Source organism: Mus caroli, unplaced genomic scaffold, assembly GCF_978045245.1.
Source record: "Mus caroli unplaced genomic scaffold, Mus_caroli_1 scaffold_1, whole genome shotgun sequence".
Lineage (NCBI taxonomy): Eukaryota > Metazoa > Chordata > Mammalia > Rodentia > Muridae > Mus > Mus caroli.
In genome coordinates this window covers 25,861,979-25,875,780 of record NW_028227256.1, presented here as the reverse complement: position 1 = coordinate 25,875,780, position 13,802 = coordinate 25,861,979, and the positions used below count along the sequence as shown (strand labels likewise).

The 13,802-nt window shown below is 35.1% G+C and overlaps 1 long non-coding RNA gene across 1 annotated transcript in view; it reads left to right on the top strand.

The window, feature by feature from the left end:
- The first annotated feature begins 392 nt into the window (after positions 1-392).
- The window catches only part of LOC110305467 (uncharacterized), a 57,227-nt gene continuing 43,817 nt past the window's right edge, over positions 393-13,802 (top strand). Inside the window, exon 1 of the long non-coding RNA XR_002379162.1 lies at positions 393-478. This is a non-coding gene — a long non-coding RNA (uncharacterized LOC110305467). The remainder of the gene's footprint in view (positions 479-13,802) is intronic.

Here is a 13,802-nt window from a genome sequence, read left to right as displayed (position 1 = left end):
GCCATATTGGTGAGATGAAAGATGATTTTTAAAGTTTCAAATATTCAACAAGTTGTGTCTTTTTTGATCAATAATTCTAAAGTTCTTGATGCAGGTGAAGTATTACTTTAAGACACACAATGATTTTAACTGTGCTGATTGATTATACAATGAGCTTTTAGGATGCAAGGACGCTCCAGAGTAGCATGGTAACATCGGTTCTAAAGACTTATTTTTGTTTTTAAATTTGTGTATGTACGTGTGTGTGTGAGCATACACGTGCACAGGTACCCATGGTGATCAGAGGTTTCTGCTGCTATGAACTGGAGTTACAAGTGGTTATAAGTCACCTGACATGGATACCAGTAATGGAATGCAGTGCTTCTAAGACAATCTGTGGTTGTAACTGCTAAGCCAACTGTCCAGCCAACTGAAGACAGTAGTGTTAATTCAAAAGTTAGAGATTGATATTCAAATATTTGACCTCTTTCTGAATTAGGTAAAGTATCATTTGTGTTAATATATTAATATATATACTTATTTTAGTAAATTAATTAACAGTTAATATCTCATAGAAATTTATTGATGTCATTAATATGCTTCACACTTTCTGGGATGTTGACTCTAAAATCATTTTAGGAAAAATTTTATGATAACTACTTGACTACATCTCAAATTTAGGTCATATCACTTCAGAAAATTATTAATAGAATCACAATAAAAATACAACATAAAAATATAAAATGTATCCATTCTTATTCCTACATATATGTGCATATATTCTTGGAGATATTTTATAAATATTCTATTAGTATTTGACTTTATTCTGAACATACAGATTTGACTATTACTGCTTTGTTATGTCCAGTTACATATATTTATTTATTCAAAGTGAGTTAAAAATGAACTACAGTTCTTTTTTATCCAATGAGCTATAATTTAAAAATACAATCTTAGAAATGATATCTAGTATGCAAATCATATATGATAGTTTATAAAGAATTTTATACCATAATACATATAATTTATAATACTCTAATCTTTCAACTATTACTCTTTTCTCAATACCAATTTATATTTGTCAATGTATGAGAAATATTGTGACATATAATGGTAATGTTTGTGATCAGGATAAAACCATGTCTTGAAAAACTTATATTAAAAAATATATTGCACATTTGTTGAAGTGAACAGTTGCAGGTGAATTCTGAAGTCAGAAAAGTATAAGTGCCTTCCAATATGCCTTTTCAATTTTGAGGTAGTATTTCTCATTGAACCTGGACCACCAGTTTTTAATAAGACTGACATCCACCTAGCCAGCAATCTCCCTGTCTTGGCATCCTTCAATGCTGGAGATGCAGGCATGTGAGAGACAGAAATCATCTTCAATTTTTTTTGGTGCAGGGAGACAATATCTGGTCTTCATGATTGCAAAGCTAGTGCTCTTAACTGCTGGGTCACCTCTTCAGTCACACTATTTGGTCTTGAGGATAAATTACATCATACTTCAAATTTCAAGTTGTATCATTAGGATTCCTAATCTAAATACAAGACGCAGAAATGAGTGGCAATTTCAAATGTGGTCAAAATTGTAAATACTCCATCTGATCTTATTACACAGATGAAAATTCAGGCCAGTAGCAATTTACTTAGTCACCTCGAGATTGGAACAAATTTCTCAGCTATATTACCTATAATCTATATTTCCTGTGAATACCTACAGGTTCCCTAATGGGAGCACATGAAGCCTAATAAGATGGCAGCTGCTGCTTTTTGTCCTGGTTATTGTTGGAGATTTTGTCAACATCATGACAGTAGAGTCATTTGGCAAGAGGAATATCTAATTATAGAATGCCCTTATCAGGTTGACCACAGCCAAGTATGCAGTGAGTTATATCATGATTAATGATTGAAGGGGGAGGGCCCACACCACTCTGAATGGTGACAACTCTTGGCACGTGATACTACATTTTAAAAGAATGTGGGCTTGGGGTGGTGAGGAAGCCACAGGGAACAAGTCAGAGTGTAATACTCCTTCATAGATTCTCAGTTTCAGCCTCTAAAGCTCCTGCCTTGGGTTCTTGCCCTACTTCCCTCAGTGATGGAGTATAACCTAAGAGATATAAGTTGAAATAAATCCTTTACTCCATAAGTGTGTGGGGTTTTGTTTGTTTGTTGTTTACATTAATTGAAACTGTATGACCTTGTGCTAAAACAAAGACCAAATTCAATAAAAGTGTTGTAGTCCATCATTGAAAGAATGCAAGGAAGGAACACAAGGAAGAAACTTTTAGGAAGAAATTGAAGCAGAGACCAGAGAAAGACCATCTTGGCTTGTTTCCATGCTCACTTTCAGGTACCTTTCCTATAAAGTCCAAACTCGGGATTGTTACCACTTACAATGAAAGAGGCTCTCTCACATCAATTAACAATCAAGACAATGACCCACAGGCATGTTTAATGGACAATCTGATAAAGGCAATTTATCATTGAGGTTCCCTCTATCCAGGTGTGTCAAGTTCACAAGCAAGAAAAGTACCACACCAGTACTGAATGTGGATGTATCAATGGCAGTCATTGGGATTGTTGACAAACACACTCTTACTGCTTACAGTGTGCTTCTCTATTCCATACTAGTCTCCTTTACTCCCTCCCTTGTCTCCTCTCTTCTTTCCACTATCTTCTCAAGTTCCGCTTAATTTTCTGCTTGTAGTACAAAATCTGTGTTTAAAATGCAAAAAAGATTCCAGATGCTCTAGCAAATAATAGGGATGAGTAAAATTCAAAGATATATTTCTCTGTACCCATTGGAGATAATAGGTACCAGTGTGGTTGAAACAGGCTGCAGAAGAGAAGTGATGGAGGGATTCCTGTAGGGGACATAAAGACACAGAAGAAAAACTATTGAATGCTTTTTTTTTTTTTATCAGAGAATGAGGTCAAATACAATGAAAAGTTGAAAATAATGAGAACTCAACAGCAGAAAAGAAGAATTGGTCTTTGAGAACAAAAGTGCACACATTCCAACAGATCAGAACACCATCAATCACAACAAGCTAAACATGAAGGTATCTTTTAATATACAATAGGCTGTAGTATACATTTTAGAGAACACTTGACATTCAATTTTAAAATTTATAATGAGAAAAAAAACTTAATGATTATAAGTAATCAGAAAATCTCCTAAAAAAAAAAAACAAGAAACAAATAATGAAAACAGAAAAGAAACAAAGAAAGGAAGAATGAAAGAAAGAAAGAAATAAAGAAAGAAAGAAAGAAAGGAAGGAAGGAAGGAAAAAAGTAAACATGCCATTGCTGATAAAAATCAGAATCACAAGTCTAGGATGATGATAAAACATCACTATTTTAGCATTACAAGGAAAAACAACTGACTATGGAAAATAAATAAAATTATTCTTAAAGGAATATCATCAAGTAGTTTAAATTACTGAAGTTTTCAACAAATGCGTATGTGTATTTTTGAAAATATATGTATATTTTTGAAAATTTTCTCGAGATTTATTTTACTGTCTTAAATTGTATGAAAAATTATCTGAAAATTCAAGTGATTAAATCATATAACAATATCAAGTAGATATTTATAATTCAACCATTTTCAAATTGAAAATTTGTATCAAGGTATTAGGTGAATTAAAATTACAATAGATAAAATCTATTAAGTTCAGTATACATACTATATATTTGATATAAACAAATATATGATCCAATCAAATCACAAAGCCTACAATATGTTATCTAACAATTAAACTAATTGACAAATACAAATTATATTCAATTTTATTAATCATTTTATAGTGTTAATATAAATTTATAAAGAACTATAATGAATTACTGCCTATTTGAATTGACTTAGCATTGAATAAAAGTTCTAATATTTTGCCATATTTGATGTTAATGGCAAACATAACCTGCACTCATAGTCCACAGTACTGGATCAGATTGGTGTTCATATTTAACAAAGAAATATTTCCTCAAAATATATTTTCAACTTTCTATTATAAATTACTTCTGTGATTATTAATTAAACTGGAAAGGTATAATTCAAAATCAACAAAATAAAAAACTAAACATATGTAAATCATTTATTCTGACTCAGTTCAACTGATGATTTGACTTGAAGAAAATGATTTTCTCCTGGGGGGGGGGGGACCAATTGTATTTCAATGAAACATTTCTATGTCTATTGGCCGGTAGCACTTATAGGCTTTTAACTTTGTGTGATCATCTACTATTGCTTCAGAAGTTTTAGACTGTCAGCTGTGTAAATCAACAGACCCATGATGTTCCACTGGTATTGTATGAAACAATTTTGCCCGTTCAGGGTTCTCAAACCCCAAAAGACAACCGAAGAGCCGATTCCATACAATCGCCCTAGGGTCTTTTATTTACAAGCCTGAGCCCAGGCCACACCACCCTCACTGACTTAGCAGGACCTGAGGGTGAAGTTCCAGCTCTGAGCAGAAAAAGGTTTCCCGTGAAACCGCAATCAAACACGATGGGTTTCTAGCTTAGCACACATAGATTGAATGATTATAGTAAACAGAAAGGTGAGTGCTCTGAAGCAAAACCATGAACACAGGGTCTAAAAGTACATTTGAAACAACCACGGAGATGATTCTGATTGACTGCAGCTAGGGAGTAGCTAGGGAGTAGCTCTCTGATACGAGCCAAGGAGAGGTCACGGCGTCCTTCCTGGTACTTGGATGCAGCTTGGATTCAGCTACAGATCAATTTCTCTGGCACTTCTTTTAAAATGGAGGTCAGTCCCAAGATGGATTAGGTTTGGCTTCTCAAAAAGCTGGAGTAAGTCATTCTCTACAAAATGAAACTATTACACCAATCAAAGAACACTGTAGCTCTAGCTATATTTGTAGCAGAGGATGGCCTAGTAAGTCATGAGTGGGAGGAGAGGCCCTTGGACCTGTGAAGGCTCTATGCCCCAGTATAGGGGAATGCCAGGACCAGGAATGGGAGTGGATGGGTTGGAGAGCAGGGGGAGGGGAGAGGGGATAGGAGATTTTGGCTGTGGTGGTGGGGCTAGGAAAGGGGATAACATTCGAAATGTAAATAAGGAAATTATCTAATTAAAAAAAGAAAAAGAAAAAAATGCTCTTGTAAGATTCCATAAAGCTAATAACTACCATGTTTCTAAATGTTGGACAGGTTTTTAAAGTTTATTTTGTTATAAATTTTGTGTGTGTGTGAGAAAGAGAGAGAGAGAGAGAGAGAGAGAGAGAGAGAGAGAGAGAGAGAGAGAACATGCATGTATCCATTTATGTGTTCATCGCTGCAGGTGCCTGTGGAAGCCAGAAAAAGACCTCAGGTCCCCTGGACCTGGTTTAACGGATTGGTTGGAGCTTCTCAAGTGAATTATAGGGACCAAACTCCTTACTTCCAGGAGAGCATCAAATGTTCTTTCCATGTCTCTTGTTCTGAAATCTTAAACTGACCACTCCGGACACTGCCTCTTATTTGCAGTAGCAGGCATTATATTTTTCATTATGTTCTTTTACAGTTGAAATTACATGATGTGTTCAGTTTTGAATTTATTCTTTGTCTGAAGAATTTGATTCCTGATGAGTTTCTCAGAAATATTTCAATAGAGATGTAATTAAAATACATTGACTCTCTTTACGTTGGTCATAAACAGTATGCAAGAGTTAACTATTTTAAATAAATCTGAGACAAGAGCTTCACATAAAATAATACATTGTACTTCAAGCAAATGTGTTAATGTACATTGCTGTAAATCATATTAAGATAGCTATGTAATAATACTTTTAAAATTATACCTTTATTTTGGAAATGATTGATGCTGGGGATGCATTCCAAAGTCTTGGAAATACCAGAAAAAAAATGCTATAATATTAAGCCATATACCCAGCACTTGTGTTATTAAATTTGCATTTATTTGTAAATAAATAGTAGTTAGACAAATGTTGTATAAAACACTAATATCTAGAATATAGGCATATGTGTGCAAGAACTTAAATACCAAAAGACAAATATCTCAATCATTAAATAAGTTACTCTACTCATCCAACATTTTGAAAAGAATTAATCTAATACACACTTGATAAAATAGTCCACATACTTAGTTGCCAGGAAAATAAAAATAAAAATGATTGAGATTCCATCTAATCTTAGTCAGAATTTGTGTAACCAATAATACAGGTGACAACACATGCTGATGATGTGGAAAAATAGAAACCTTCATTCACTACTGGTAGCAATGTGGACTTGTGCAAACACCATAGAAACCAGTTTGTGAGTTCCTTTAAAAAATAAAAAATAAAACAATGTACTTTTTTTAGAAGAGAATGTACTCATGTATTCTAATTATTGTTCTCTTGCCAAAATAAAAGTATTGAATATAACTGAGGATTCTGAAATTTACAAAAGACTTACTCTGTAAAACGTTTCTTATCAAGAGATCTTACCAATCATTTTGTTTCAAAAACAAAAACAAAAGCAAAAACAGCTCACTTGCATGCTTTGTATAGACTTAAGAGAATACATGTCTATGTATACATGGTCTCTAGGAAACAACAAAAAATGGACTCATAAGGTTGTGTTTATATATGTGTACATACAGCTATTCTTGCAAAATAATAAAGAAAAACAAGCTTTCAGTTTAAGAAAGGGGAACATGGAAACAGTTGAACGGAGGGTTCTACAGAGAAACTTGAAGGAGGAAAGAGAAGTGGAAAAGTGGTGAAATATATTTTAGTTTTAAAATGTATAAGAAAGAAGAAATGTGTCTTCATTTACCTCTGACAAGACTAGACAAAGTCCCCATACATTCGATTGTTTCCTCATCTTTGATTGGCTGGATAATTTACCTCACGGATCAATTAGTAAGTAATATGCTGTTACCTGTGCAAACTCTGGAAGGCCTTGAAAATTAATCTCTCTTTCTTAACTTGAATTTGTACAAGAAAATATTATAAATTACATAGCTAGCCTATAGGTAGCATTAACTTATTTCTTCTTTCAAGAGAAGTCCAAATTCAAGGTATAGGTGCATCTATATTAAAGATTGATTTGTGCGTCCACAGAATGTTATCATATTATAGTCCCTTATGGTGACAGGGAAGCAGTCCACTAGATTCTGTGTCTTCATTGATAAGGGCCCACTCTCATAATACGTTCTCTGACAGACCCTACTTCCCAGAAAGTCATTGGTGATTAGATTTTATCATATATATTCTCTAGTTTGTATGTATTTACACAACATTCTCCTTCAGATTCTTTCTGTTAAGTTTCTGGTCTCCCAGCACAATATTCCCTAAGAGCTTGTCTGCCATACAACACACTTTGCCAACTTCCAACAGCAAGATATATTGCACATGTATAAAATGCTTTCTCTCCCTAGTACTTCCCATTCTTACAGTTTAAATAACACCATGAAAATAGTATTCTTTGGTTCTTTGTGACAGAGTCTAATTTAGCCCCTTTGATTTGGAATTGTTCTGTAACTGACTATTAAACTGGATTTCGTGATCATAAGGCCTCCATAGAGTGAATGTTGGAATCACAGGTATGCACCAACACACTCACATCAACTCAGTCATCTCAAATGAATTATGTCAAAAATATAATGAATCAACACCCATTTACTGAATCTCATTTTTCTGCTGGACAGTATTTTTGAGAAATAAATTTTATTGTACTTTGAGTATTTAAATTTTTATTCCCACATTATTTCTTACATTTTTTGATGTAAGTAAACTATTATATAAGCCATGTGCATAAAGTATTCATTTCTCCTGCTAGTTAGTTAATAATATAATTAAATAAATTTCAGTAAATATTGTCATATTCATTTAATTAAATGAAACTATCATTGTTTAGATACTCAACAATTATCTGAACCACACATTTTTCAGAAATATGTTTGTTAATATTTTTTCATTATTATTGCCTCAGTATTTACAATATATTTGATTTTGTGCATAATTTTAAAGACAGAATATTTTATTAAGAAATAGAATAGCTTCATCTGGGTGAAAATATGTAAAAAAACACACAGGACCTGTGCTAGCATGTTGATATTACTGTCTATTGTAAGGTAAAGTATGGACCTCCCAAGCCTTGGAGCCCCTGTGATCCTGCCTCCAAGTTAATTCTGATTGGTGGATATAAACGGTGACACCCAATACTGAGAAGAACAGCCATAGGTGGGGTTTAGGTTTCATGGAGAAGAGGATCAGGAGAGGAGAAGGAGAGGAGAAGTAGCCTAGCCATGGGTTAAAAGTCAAGAGAGCATGACCCTGATGGCTGCCCATTTGGAGCTAAGAGCAGCCCAGAGAAAACATAGTAAGTAGTAATTTAAAAATCGGGATTATTGTTAGGAAAGTAGGATTCCAACAGCATGGAGTGTAGGCAACAGAACTTGTGTTGTTTAAAGTTCATTGTAAATATAAGGCCTGTGTGTGTTTTTTATTCCAGAATTCAATAATCAAAGGGAAAGTAGAAATGCTGGGCCAGGATTTGAATATTTACTACAATACCAGTGTTATTGAGGATTTGAGTCTTGGAGGAAAATAATAGAAGCATAGACATGGGGAAAAAATAAAAACCTTTAATGCTTTGAACACAGGGTATTAGGATTGTCTCAGTGGTAAAAGTAACAGTTATGACTAGAATCATGGAGTTTGTTGCTGTTCTCTTGCCTTTTACACTCTGACTGATGTGTCCTCAGGAATGCTCTCAATAGCCCGGGAAATCTACTGTACATAATTAGGAGGAGGAGGATAGAGAAGAAAAGCAGCTTGACATCTTCTTACCCACTTCACTGTGATATGCCTGGAAATCAACCAGTCACACTCAAAATAGCAGTAGGAAATTGAGTTAGCAAGTGAAGCAGAATAAAGACAGATTTCTATGTAGAAAAAAAGAAATCTGGTCAGAGGGCTCATGCATGAAGTCACTCTTAAGCACATGCTAAATTGTTTACCCAACAGAAGAGGACACAGAATTTTTGTCCACGTAACTTGAATGATGTATAATTCTCAGTGGAAATCTGTTCAAATCGTGTTATAAAGTCTAGTGAATCAAGCAGGATACTACTTTTTCAGAATAGCATTTACAAATTTCAAACTTTAGATTCTAAATGATATGAGAAAAATGCTAGATCTCATTTTAATATTTGGAAGCAAAATAAGTAGATTTATTTGTTTCAAAATATGGAGGATATATTAAAGATCATTTTTTGTGGTATACTTGACAGTTTGTGAGTTGTAAAAAAAAGTTCATGTTCCCTATTACTAATAAAACAGAACAGCAAGTGTCTCCTAATGAATTACCCATGTCAGTACTGTAGTATGAGAATACTTATAAACATACTAAAAAAATTATGTAGCTTCAACACTCTGATCCACTGTCATCATTTTGAATTGGATAAACTTAAGCTAAGGTCTCTAAGTGTGTAATGGATCAACTGAACATATTTTCTTCATTAATTTAGATAATATAATATGAAAATCCAAATGTTGTTAAGGTTTTGAAATTATCAGCTGCCATTCCTAATCACAACTGCAGATTTCAATGACCTAACTCAGTCAGGGCTTCTCAACTTTTCTGGCAATGACTTACATAGCTGAGCACCCTACGACAGGTTTCCAACTTAGTTTTCATTTGAGTTCTTCCTTTACTTTCTGTTATTTTTCTTTAAGTTGCCAACCTGAAACACAATACAATTTTACCTTCCAGGTTCTATTCCTCATATCTGTAATTATCCTCCTGGTATACAACATGAGAATGCAAATCCATATATTCTATATGAGCCTCACTCCTATTTTCTGTAACCCATCAACAGTAAAATATTTACTTAAATATTCAACTCAAACCATCTAAGTTTGGTTCAGAATTATTTCACAAGAAAACATACACTAGTACATCTACCCAAAATTAAAGGACAAATTTAGATTTTTTAAATTTCTGATTCCTTATTTGAGTCTCTCTATGAGAATTAGTCTCTGCCAGCAATGAGCATCTTACTCAATGTCCAATTCAAAGTGATTAGCCCTGATGCTATATACATACCAAAAAAAAAGCAGACTTAGCAAGTTGTACTTATAGTTTTGTATACACACAAATACATACATACACACAAACACACACACACACACAAACACACACACGAAAAGAGCCTCTTAGCTTGAGAGAGGGAGACCTGAGAAGGGCTAGAGGCAGAAAAGAGGAGGGGAGAGTGATATAATTGTATTTCATATTTCAATTAGAAACAAATTTTTAAAAAGTTGTGAAAGGAACCAGTCACAAAGTACAGTGAAGTTTATTAATGAAATACAGGATAAGTATACTTGCTACCATATAATTGGCTAATAAGGAAGCATATGGTACCAGCAATACCTATGACAATCATTTGGTCTATACTCTAGATTATTTTTCAGTTTTATTACTGATAAGAATTAAAAAAATATTGCTGGACATCTATAATACCATAAGAAGGCTATAATGCTGCCATAGGAACAGACTCCAAAATTGTTCTCTGTGAATGGTTGGAGACAGGGGATTTTAAATTATTGCCAATCTCCACAAATTGAAATTCAACTTACCACATTTAGTGAACAATAGCCTGAAGCAATATTTGGTTCAATTTGATAAATAAAGTTTTATCATATTGAACACACCATCTTGAATTCTGTTTTGAGCATCAAGATATGCCTTTGTTTTATAAATCCATGGTTCTCAGATACTATTCCCTCCAGTTGTTCAACAATCCAGTGACTAATACAACTACACGATGTGCCCCAAAGAGAACATTTTGCTCTGAACTTACTTAACCCCAGGAAAATCTTAGAATACTGAATTCATGTTTTTTGAGGTCTTTGAGTGTTGTACTTTCTTACCTTAGTTCACATGTTTCTCACTTACTTCTCCCTTAAAGAAGAGACTCTTGTATTAGAGTCTTCTTTCTTATTCCTGACTGGTATACTCGTGGTTGAGCTTCTTAACCTAGATTTCTATCATGTTGTGATATGTGAATTGTGCCATACCAGTCAGTGCTTTGGGCTAAAGACCAAGGGATTTAGGCTTAGTCTTCTCTTGGCAGGGCGTTGAGCTCCTGCTCTTGGTCACTGCAGTACTCTGGTCCATTTTGATAACAGTTTTACAGAGACATCTCGGCACCATATATATTATTTTGCGTGAGTACTTCTGCAGATGAAGTCATTATTCCCCTTTGCCTTTTAGAAGAGGAAGTACGCTTGTGACTCATATAACTCTTCGTGATTAGGGAGACACCTCAGGGCAAAAATTGATTCCGATTTTCTTCTACCTCACTTCTATGACAGATCAAACTTTGTTATAAAATCTTTATAGATTGAAGACGGTGTCTGCCTTTATATCTCTGGTTAGTCTTGAACTTAGTATATGAATCAGGATAGAACTCACTATTTAGACCAGGGTGGCTTCAAAATCACAGAGATATGCTTCTCTGTCTGTTAAATATTAGAGTGATAGTTATGTACTATCAACAAAACTGGCTACCCTCCACTACTTTCACCTTACAACTTCATGTGTGTGTGTATTCTCTCTCTCATTTCTGTCTTTCTGTCTCTGCTGGGGACAGCATACAATGATAGGGACTGCCTGCAGTAGGCCAAGATGCAGACGTCTCAGAAGCCAGAGGCAGCTCCTTGTAGAAAAGGATGGTGTCTGGGACCCCGGAGAAGCAGAAGACCCATCTCTACAGGGGACCTGGATCTGAAATAAGGGACTGCCTGCAGTAGGCCAGGATGGAGACATCCTAGTAGCCTGCAGCAGCTCTTTGTAAAAAGAAGTTTTGTTCCTATTTTTACTAACCTTAGCCATGGACAATGGCTGTATAGATTTCATTTGTGTGTGACTGCTTTGCAGTTGACCTTGGTGTGCGTAATTATTCCATTATATCTGACTTTCTTGCTTCTGTCTCCTTCTGCTCTGGTGAATTCCATGAAACTAGATGTTCTTTGATGTATTGATTTTTTAACAATTAAAAAATAGAGGTTTGGGGCATAGCACAGCACAGTCCTATTGGCCCAGGTGCATGTTGTGTGTTCTCATCTTGGGAACAATGTAATTACTGCACAATGGTAGTTCCAGATTAATGCATGATATGCAAAGAAAGATTGAAGAAATATTAGAAAATTAAATAGAGCCAATATTGGGACCTCAAGAAAGAAAAAAAAAACTATTGAAGTTATGAAATAAGTTTTGCATAACACTTGAGAGCAGTTCCTGAATAAGCAAGTATAGAATATGTAAAATCTTATATTAGTAAAACTAAGTCAAAAAACTGGAACTCTTAGGAGAGTCATTGTGTGCAATGTGCAGAAGCAGAAAGCTAGTAGAACTATTGAATTAAGGCTTAAGTTGATTCTTTCTGGCCACTGCCTGGCAGCTTTTATCCATGTCCATGTCACAAGAAAATGCAAGCAGCTGGCCTCGGAGCTCTGAGCACCGAATTATAATAAGTTAAAGTTTAAATCATGATAAGTTTGCAATTATTATTATTTTGGCTATAGGCTGGGAATAGGGAAGCTTGAAACTTTAGGGAACAACTCTAATTCTTGATCCTTTGTGGTATGTGGTTACTCTTTTGTATTTGATTTGGCAATGATTGTACAACATCTTTTTTTCTACTTTTGGAGTATCAATAAAAGACTGGGGCAAGAAGAAGGCTAAAGAGCGAGTAAGAGCATGTAGAGAGTGAGTGAGGAGTGTGTGTGAGGGGAATGTGGAGAGTGAATGAAGAATGAGAGAGAGGAGAGAGAGAGAGAGAGAGAGAGAGAGAGAGAGAGAGAGAGAGAGAGAGAGAGAGCATGAGAAGAGCATGTGAAGAGTGAGTGGAGAGAGAATGTGAGATGTGCATGGAGAGTGTGTGAGAGAGTGAAAGAAGAGTGCATGTGGTATGTTTGTGAGATGTGTGTGAAGAGTGGGTGTGACAGTGAAAGGGGAATGCACAGAGGTGTGTCTGAGTGTGAGAGTTCAAGAAAAGGTAAGCACACAGGAGAAAAGCAGAGTGTGCAGGAGAATGCAGAGTGTGTGCAGCCTCACGCTGCGAGCGAGAGCGAATGAGTGAGAGAGAGAGAGAAAGCAGAGAATGAGAGAGAAGAGAGAGAAACTTTATGCCTTGAAAAATTGCCTGTCAACTTGTACTCCAAAAGTAGTCTCTGTATACTTATTATGTGCCTTCCAAATATCCCTGCTTCCACTTGAGAACTCTGATCCTGGGTCGAGGCTGGACCCCACATGTCTCTCTGTCTCTGTTTCTCTCTCAGGGTGTGTGTGTGTTTGTGTGTATGTGTTTTTCTTTCTCACTGAGTGCATTTAATGGAGCCTGAATATTTGTGTATGTGGATCATCTTCTGGAGTATGGCTATCCAATTTCAATACCAAAACTTCTCAAAAACTTAATCTTTCTTATGCAGTGACTATCAATTGCCACTGTTTCAGAAGATAAGGATGAGTCTTCATTGTTCCTCCCTACAAGAAGGTTGTTTTTAGAAGTCCAGTTACTAAGGCATTTACAGGAACAGTAAAGATTTCCGCTAGCTCTGGTTCCTTTAGCCAAAACTTCACATACATTGTCAAGTATCTTTGAGTAGCAACGTGGTCTCTCCTCTCATCTGAGCTTAGATGATATAAATATAGCAGATGGATTTATCATTTCCAAATCTCTTTGTCCTGATCTCTACTAAGTTATTCTGACAAGGATCACTAGAAAAATATAAAATTGATTCCCTAGTTATATCCTCCCCAAGTGAGGAGCTGACGTCTATAATTTTGTTGAATAA